The following is an 8,108-nucleotide window of genomic DNA, read 5'->3' as shown; positions in this document are numbered from 1 at the left end:
TATATTCTTTTTCCGTGCGTCAAAAAATACAAACGAAAAAAAATCTCATCTGTTAAATTATTGCATTATTTGGATTCAAATCGCTTCAATCACATACTTAACAAATTCTTCTTTCAGCATCCAATAGAAATGATTTAAAAAGATGCTCTTCTACTCCGGATGCAGATTTTTCCCACTTATATAATATGAGAGAAATTTTTCAAGAGAATATCAAAAATACGTAATATGATAACATCTACTTATAAAATACACTGATGTTGATCAAATTTAAAGTACATTTTTTCTAAAAAAAATATTAATGCATTTTTAATTTCACGTGTTTTTTATTATATCCTATGTAAAGTGAAAGTATAGAGATAATGGGATTATCTAATATTACTAAGCAAAAAATACTATAATAATTTTTCGAATCAATCCTTAGGTATTAGGGAAGGACACCCGTTTTATCAGAACCAAGCGAGAAATCTCCTTCAACGTAAAAAAAGAGGCTCCAAGGAGCGGCCACAGGATATTAGGCACGAAAAGGAGACTCGAGCCCTTCTATACAGAAATTTCAATCAGCATTTTTTCACTTATCTAAATAATTTGTTTCGATTGTATTAATTGGGCTAAGAAATCTACTGAAGATAATTGTGGGTGCTTTTCCCCGAGTCGCAGTACTTTTGTTTTCTTCCACGTATTATTTTTTCTCGTTGAGTTATATAAGTTGCTTGGTGAAGTTAGGTCGCAATGTAAGTTAGTGAAATTACAATGAATTTGTGTTTTATTGAAGATAACGCTTTTCGCAAACAAATGTGTGGTTGTCTAGAAGTATATGCCTCTAACATATCCGCAATAGAGTGCCTCGGAGTTACCCATATAAGTAAATACTTGTGTCCATTACTAGTATCAATGACCATAAATATTTGTAATGTTCGAGCCGTTCATATAATTGCTAGTGAAGATTAATAAAGTTGAGCAAAAATGTCTCATACTCAGTACTGCATGCTTTGAAAACGGTGTTAATTTATAAATTATCTACCTATTATTCAATCACATCAATGTATCATTTGATGTTATGTGATGAATGTTGTATGTCTAAGGCCTCTTAGCACTACTTTTAAAGCTGTACTGATGCAACGAGTACGTCGTGTCCTCCATCAGTTCTAAATAAATAAATAGGGGTAATGGAGCAGTCCTCTTAACACTGTTTAGCTGTATGATCGACAGTGAGCTTTTGGAGACTGGAATCGCTCGGTTCCAATCGGTCCTTTTGCAACGACCTGTTCACGGCCACTTGCTACGAATGCAGGAACCGACATGACCTCATATAACCAGCGGTATCTGAACAGAAAAAATAATAATTACCTTTTCTCCCGAATGATTCCCGGAACAAGGATTCTAGAGTAGTTTCCTTCGGCTGCGACAATATTCCTGAGAAAGTTTAACACAACTTAAACTCAATACTCTTCCAGCAAATAGGCTAATCGAATCTAGGATTAGCCTGCAGGATCAATGGAATAGGAGACCATAACTACATTTGACAGATGAAGAATTTATCTCTCGCGTAACCAACAATCACTCGAATGGATTTTCGAGCAGCTAATTTTTGTTACGTAACTGGAACATCGCGTTAAACGAAAAGGCACGATAATAACGATGATCAATAGTATCTCCGTAATTTTAATCAGGAACTTCATCAATAAGCACAAGCAGTTGTTGACTTGACGATTTTCGAAAATTATCAATGAATGCAATTTTGACGAAGGCTGAACTATCATATGGGTGTGCGCCGGTTCTTGCGCAACAAATAGTAATGGCAGATTATTTCGTCGATCGAGTTTGTATTATTTGTATAGTGTCCCAACTCTTTCGTTCCCCGTTGGTTGTTGGTTTGCTAAGCATAGTAATTTCCATCTGGCTTTAGATGAAACGACGACTCCTCAGAGAAGTTATACAAAAGCTACTTTTTATAGCCTGAGTAATATTATTATTAGTTCAAATCCGTAACGAGCGAAAACTCGGTTGCTTCTATTATACTCACATCTTTAACATACTCAACAGATTTTTGCTTGTAATACTAGCACGCTAGTATTAGTTTAATTATATCCGATATACGTAACGATATCAAGCCCTGGTGAATGTGTTCAACTCTTGCACAAAAACGAACAGTGTCACACCAAAGCGCTGCGGTCACGTTCATCGAGGACTTCAACGAGTTCTCGTGATAGATCAGTCGGTAACGTATTTAAGTAACTTGAGAGTCACATAATGGGTTCGAATCACCACTTGATGTTGAGAATTACTCGTCTGCAACGCCCAACGAACTATGTATCGCGTGCAAAATACGAAAATGGTTTTTAGCCTTCCACGCGAATAATTGACGTTATCGAAGGCAATCGAAGGAGTACAAAAGACGTTTTCAGAAAAAAAAAATTATATTCGGTCGTCAGCTAGATCTAAGAAAAACCTGCCATTTAACTCTCCTTAATGACTCATGCGTGAGCATGAGTCAGGCTTAATGAAAATCCGCTTATTTGTCACAGTAATTGTGTCGGTTAACATTGCTAGCTTATGTAAAGCAACGCTTTTCCTTCGTCAAACCTCAGCCTGGAGCGTTTCATAGCTTTCCTATTTGAAGTTTCTTGGATTCTGCACTACTACGAAAAATTACTTGTTAACTATGATATGTCTGGTTTTTACTGGGGTTTTCAGTGTCAAGCTCTTAACACTTAAAAGTAAAAACTCGAACCGCTCTAGCGAACGCTGCAGCAAGACGGTTTGTGCATTCTAGGCGCTATTGTTCTAAAAATAGTCCTCATAGCGGTGATTACAAAAGGCTGGATACAATTTAGGTGATGGCACATACGAACGAACGCTTTATCTAGCGGCATAACTCCTCCGAAACAAAAACAAGTTCTAGGAGCACTGCACAGAAATATTTTATGGTGAACATATTCGAGTAACAAGTCAAATAATCCAAATGTCAAGACAACCAAGAGAGTCGAATAATGTACGAATGTATAGACGGAAAACCTCCAAAACAAAGGATCCATTAGATTCGTAAATTAGAACGTTATATATCAACGGGCTTTACATGCGGCTAGGTCGATTTTTCATAAAGTTAATGAGTTAAGGAGGATGAAAGGTACTTGTAGGCTTAATTACTATTATCATTCCTCCTAACTACGTCGCTTGCAAAATTAAACCACATTTAAACAGTTGCAAATAAAACCATTATATCGTAATTTTGATGACAATAGTTTGATTGATTTGGTTCTACTTTTCAAGAGTGTTACGAGAACATTAATCTTTCCGTCGAAAACGAGTGAAATAAGAAGCTCGCACTTCTGGTTTCTGACAGGGTGCATCAGAGACCCGGTTATTCGTGGCAGTATAGACAATAGATCTCAACGACGATGTTACTGAGCTTTGTTGTAGCAAATACGCATGCGACAACAGGACACAGTGCAAGAAGTACTGCGTAACAGGCTATAGAAAGTAGAAAGGATGGCCGTGGTAACTGTTGGCTGTTAAAAAGGAGCGGCAAAACCTGCACTAGTGATGAGTCGACAACGATGGCTCTCAATAAGTATACTATTGCTGAGCCTGATAGTAGTGACGCATGTGTTTGTAGCGTCTGCATAAACCCAAAGAGGTGTCTGAGGGTTTCCTACCAGTTCTGCGCACGGTCACGTGGTACTGCCGCACTGCGCGCCTCTGATTACGTAGCGACTGCGACCCCATAACAAATGGCAAACAGCTCTACACCGACGGCCATCAAAGAACAAACAACGACAATCGCACGCAGAGTTCGCCGACAATGCCGTTCTGAAGGGGTTCAAGATCATCGGAACAGAGAGAACCAGAACGAGCGTTAAATGGCATTGATTCTTAAAACTTTTTGATGTTGGTCATTATGCATGGTAGATGTATTAGGAGTGTCCTCAATAAAGAAGAAAGGTTGCACCTGCAAACTATAATATCAATGTTAAAGTAGTCGGTGGAAGCCAATCACTTGCGCTATACTCCACCTGTTTTTTTGCCTGCCTTCAAGGCAAGAATACGGACATCAGATTGTTTTAGAGTCAATACTCTGAAATTACTTTGTAAATGGAAACAAAACATTGTCTAGCTAGGATTTTCCATCGAATTTTTTTCTGAAGATCTGCTCTTCAATAAGAGGTTAAACGTCTTTTTTATTATGCTTCCGTTTTAGACATTGCGAAGAGAGCCGTTGCAAACACAGGACACTTTTTTGGCCAGCAAACCAAAAAGTTATATATATATATAAAGATATATGTTATATCACCTTATGATATCTATCACAAATCGTTAAGCGGTAAACAATAAAATAGCTTTTATCCAATTATATAGTTTTTGTAGCTAAGAACATGTGTATATATAAATCTGATAATAAACGGAACACCACTTCCCAGCCAATACGCTAAATAAGAATCATAATAATGCAATAACTCGACCGGATCGAGCAGGCCTCTATATTTTTTTTGAGTTGCTTTTTTCTGTGCATACGCGGCAGGAAGACGTTTTATAGGGTAGATCGGTTAGGCTTTGCGCGGATCTCAGAAATATTATGGGTTTTAGAAAACTAATAACTGCTGACTGACTGCAATTAGAAGCAACTAAAATAAACGCAGTTTCATTTGAGTTTTATAAATTTAGACCGTGCCAGAGCTACAAGTTGTGCTTGTTTCATCTAGCGGTGGACATTTCAATCAACTGAGTATTACTATTATTATAATAAATGTTACCGTATATTGAATCTCATGTTATAGAAATCAGTGCTAGTGATTACAGGTAAGATGTACAAACGCGTCTTGTCATGCTTGCTGTTCTTACACTCCACTTTTAAGGAGAGTTTCCCATCTGTACATATGTTCTTTTCCCACGTCAGTGAGCGTAAATCGAAACGCAGCATATTACGTAGCACCACTGCCCCAACCGTAGCATTAATAACAACGGCAACAAGATGTTCTTTGTAGTGTTCCCTGCGTACTCCGCTAGTTAATTCGTGTTCACTGTTAGGATCTGACTATGGACTGATACATATATCGCAGCTGAAGATTACGTTTGTGACAGAAGGACACATCAGATGCCAGTAGATAAAACCCGTTCCACAATCTACCGTTCAGATCTAGCCAGTGAGTGAAACTTTCGTAGTTAACAAGGACGACAGCACTCATAACTCTAACACGAGCTTACAAGTCTATAAAGGATCTTATTCACAGCGTCATGTGCAGATAGATGCTCTTCTCAACAAAGGCGCCGAACTTACTGTCTTCAAAGCGGTGGGTACTAGGCGCGCTAAGTATTATGTAATTGGATAACAATGGCAGCAGTCGGCAACACCAAGGCGTGTCACAGTAGTATGAACAAACATGTGTTTGTGGCGTGCAGAGATAACTCGGCGCGATGCGGTAACTGACACCTATCGTTCTGTTTTCTGCTAAACACGACAGTTATGCTACTCCGCCAGTCAGTCGCTGGTGTGTACCCTAACTGCATAAAACGATTGTATTTTCCTGTCTACAGCTTAATTTATACATTTATTTTTTGAAGCAGCACTGTTGTTGCATTCTACAGTTGTTCACTTACCCCAAAATGACGTCAGGTGTCGGCTGACCAACTGTGCCCGTTGTCGTTGTTATTGATATATAGTCTGTCGAGAGTGTGTCTACAATTGCTGGGGTGCGCCGTGATACTTCTTGCGATGACGGCAATGGGCTTTCCGCCGCACTGCCTGTCGAACAAATGTGAATATAGCCCGGGCCAACCCGTCACAGAATCCCCTACAATCTGACGTAACAGCCAGTTGGCCAAACGCACTGTCGAGATCGTAACCGTTCAACGTACATTACTTTCATGTCTGGTTACGCCATTATTCTGCACAAACGAAGAGGCACTAGTTCGGAAGTTTACTAGTTCTTCTGTTAATTCACGTTGTAAACACCACATCTGAGTTGTTCCCTGCTCATTGTATTGGTACCCAGCAGCAGTCGATATTTGGCCGTATCTGTGTCTAGGAAAAGGTCTGCTGTGACCGTGCGTGTCTTGTGTATCGGGCGCATCAGACGATCCTGTGAAGGTGCATAGGGAAACAAAGCTAAATGGCCAGGTCGCCTACATGTTTCGACGATTCAATTTATGGGACGGCAGGAGAAGGGTGATAGATGAAAAAGGATTGCGTGGAGAGAAAAAACGGGTCCACTTACTATCCTCGATATAGCCAGGTGGTGGGCCGGCCGGGCACCACGATGTGGCGGGTCTGTTTGAATTCGTAGACGACCAGAGTCAATAGCTGCGGTGGCTATCGTTAAAAAGGCAGTCGCACTTGTGTTGATTATAAAAAAAACCTTATTATTATTAGTATTATGCGAATGCATCGAAAAACGTATGCGACATGAGTAGCAGGAGCGTAATGAAAATACGAAGAAAAGCACGTCAAGGCATGCGGTAAATATTAAGAGAACCCTGCTTTATGTTGCGAAAAAATTGTGGTGTTTGCTTTGTCTGAGATGTGGGATCAAGATATGTTTAAAGATGGAGTTGAAAGGTTGCTTGTGTGCACGACCATTTAGCTGGGACCAAAAACAGGTGACAATATTAACCGAAGTAAGTTTTGATTCCCACAGTATCACTGGGAAATGCCCCAATAAAATGATCTAATGAAAGGCTTTGGTGTGGTAGATGTCCCGGATAGGTGTCACCCTACGATGCATATGCCCCCAACGACTTCGTGCTTATTGTTACTATGCTTTTTTTTTATGGGCAAGAAGTAGCTGAGCTAACGCCCACTCTTTTAACTTGGAATCAAGGAAAAATACGACAAATGAGCAGTAACTAGCAGAGAATTGAAAAAACTAGAAATAGCCTTTCTGCATATATATATATAGTAATTCAGTATATGATCCAATGAACCAGTGAGCTGCTTACCATATAAAGACGCAGTGCTTTACGTTAATTAATAATATTATTTCATATTAAACGCATTTTGCGTCGCTGTGCCAGAACACATCATTAACAGCACACCACGTTTACTGTCCTGCGGTCTATGTAATGTACTTGGCAATGATATTGTTTCAACCAAAGATATAAGATATAAATACTTAATAATACCAAAAATAAGCATTTTCTCATAAAATTATACAATCGGAACAGTTCTACTAATGTAAAACATTGATACATAATTGAGAATGTTGTTCCGCCTGTAGGCGGATTGCAGAGGCCATAATATATCTTTGTTTTATTCGTTCTTGCGCCAAGTGCATTTGTTATGTTTTTCAGGTACCCTATGCATTTCGGTTTTGCAGATAACTTGATCTTTGCGATATAATAACAACAATATTGTATAAATAACAATAATTTTTCTAATTAATGCGCGTTCTCCAACGACGAAGATGTACGTGTCACATAATCAGTGTTTTCCTTTTACTTCTAATTTGTCTGTAACCACATCTGACTTAATGATTTTTATCGTTATATATATATATATTAATACACAATATGAATTTTGTATCGCTGAGGTTGGTTTACATAAATTAAAATTGCAGCAGTGCTAAGGTGTTCTGCTTTCATTCATTCAAATGCCGCGAAAGCAATTCAAAATGTCTCACGAGCTGGTATCTTGCTGGCGTAAGCTGTATTTTTATGTAACCATAGAACAAAGTTAGGCCATCTCATTTCCTTTCAAAACGGAGCAAAAACAAGATAACTTCACAAGGTAGTCAAGTTTTCTATTGAGTTAGTTTTTTCGTACCGGTTAAATTATGCGATTCACTATCGTTCGTCCGCTTCTAAACAGTTATATACATATCTACGGAATACTGAGTATATTTTTCATCACCTAACAACATGCAATGCAAACAATATAGCCTGTATGCGGCATCACAATTCTGACTAGTTAAACGCGTTGCAAAAAAGAATAATATCCCATCATTTGACTCAACAGCTACAACTACGGCCATGTTTTCGCGTGACATGAGAATGTACAATTGCGCAGGCGACTAACCATATATATTATTATACTAGCAATATAACTGCAACAGACTTATATTCTACGAGGTCCAACGGTGCTCCAGTGACAGACTTACATTCTACAGTTAAATTAG

The 8,108-nt window shown here is 38.7% G+C and overlaps 1 protein-coding gene across 3 annotated transcripts in view; it reads right to left on the bottom strand.

Annotated features, from left to right (window-relative positions):
- Positions 1 to 5,981, bottom strand: part of Crag (DENN domain-containing protein Crag) — a 48,287-nt gene extending 42,306 nt beyond the window's left edge. Inside the window, exons 1-2 of one of the 3 annotated variants that reach the window (XM_086989238.1) lie at positions 5,596 to 5,975; positions 1,348 to 1,413 (exon numbers count right to left, since the gene is read on the bottom strand). The gene's annotated coding sequence lies outside the window, so the exon portion shown is untranslated. Of the gene's footprint in view, positions 1 to 1,347; positions 1,414 to 5,595 lie in introns of all 3 variants that reach the window. The other 2 variants (XM_086989239.1, XM_022807264.2) reach the window with 2 other exon arrangements.
- Between the last annotated feature and the right edge of the window lie 2,127 nt (positions 5,982 to 8,108).

This window comes from Varroa destructor, unplaced genomic scaffold (genome assembly GCF_002443255.2).
Source record: "Varroa destructor unplaced genomic scaffold, Vdes_3.0 BEIS01000005.1, whole genome shotgun sequence".
Taxonomy (NCBI): Eukaryota; Metazoa; Arthropoda; class Arachnida; order Mesostigmata; family Varroidae; genus Varroa; species Varroa destructor.
This window is presented reverse-complemented; position numbering and strand designations above follow the sequence as displayed.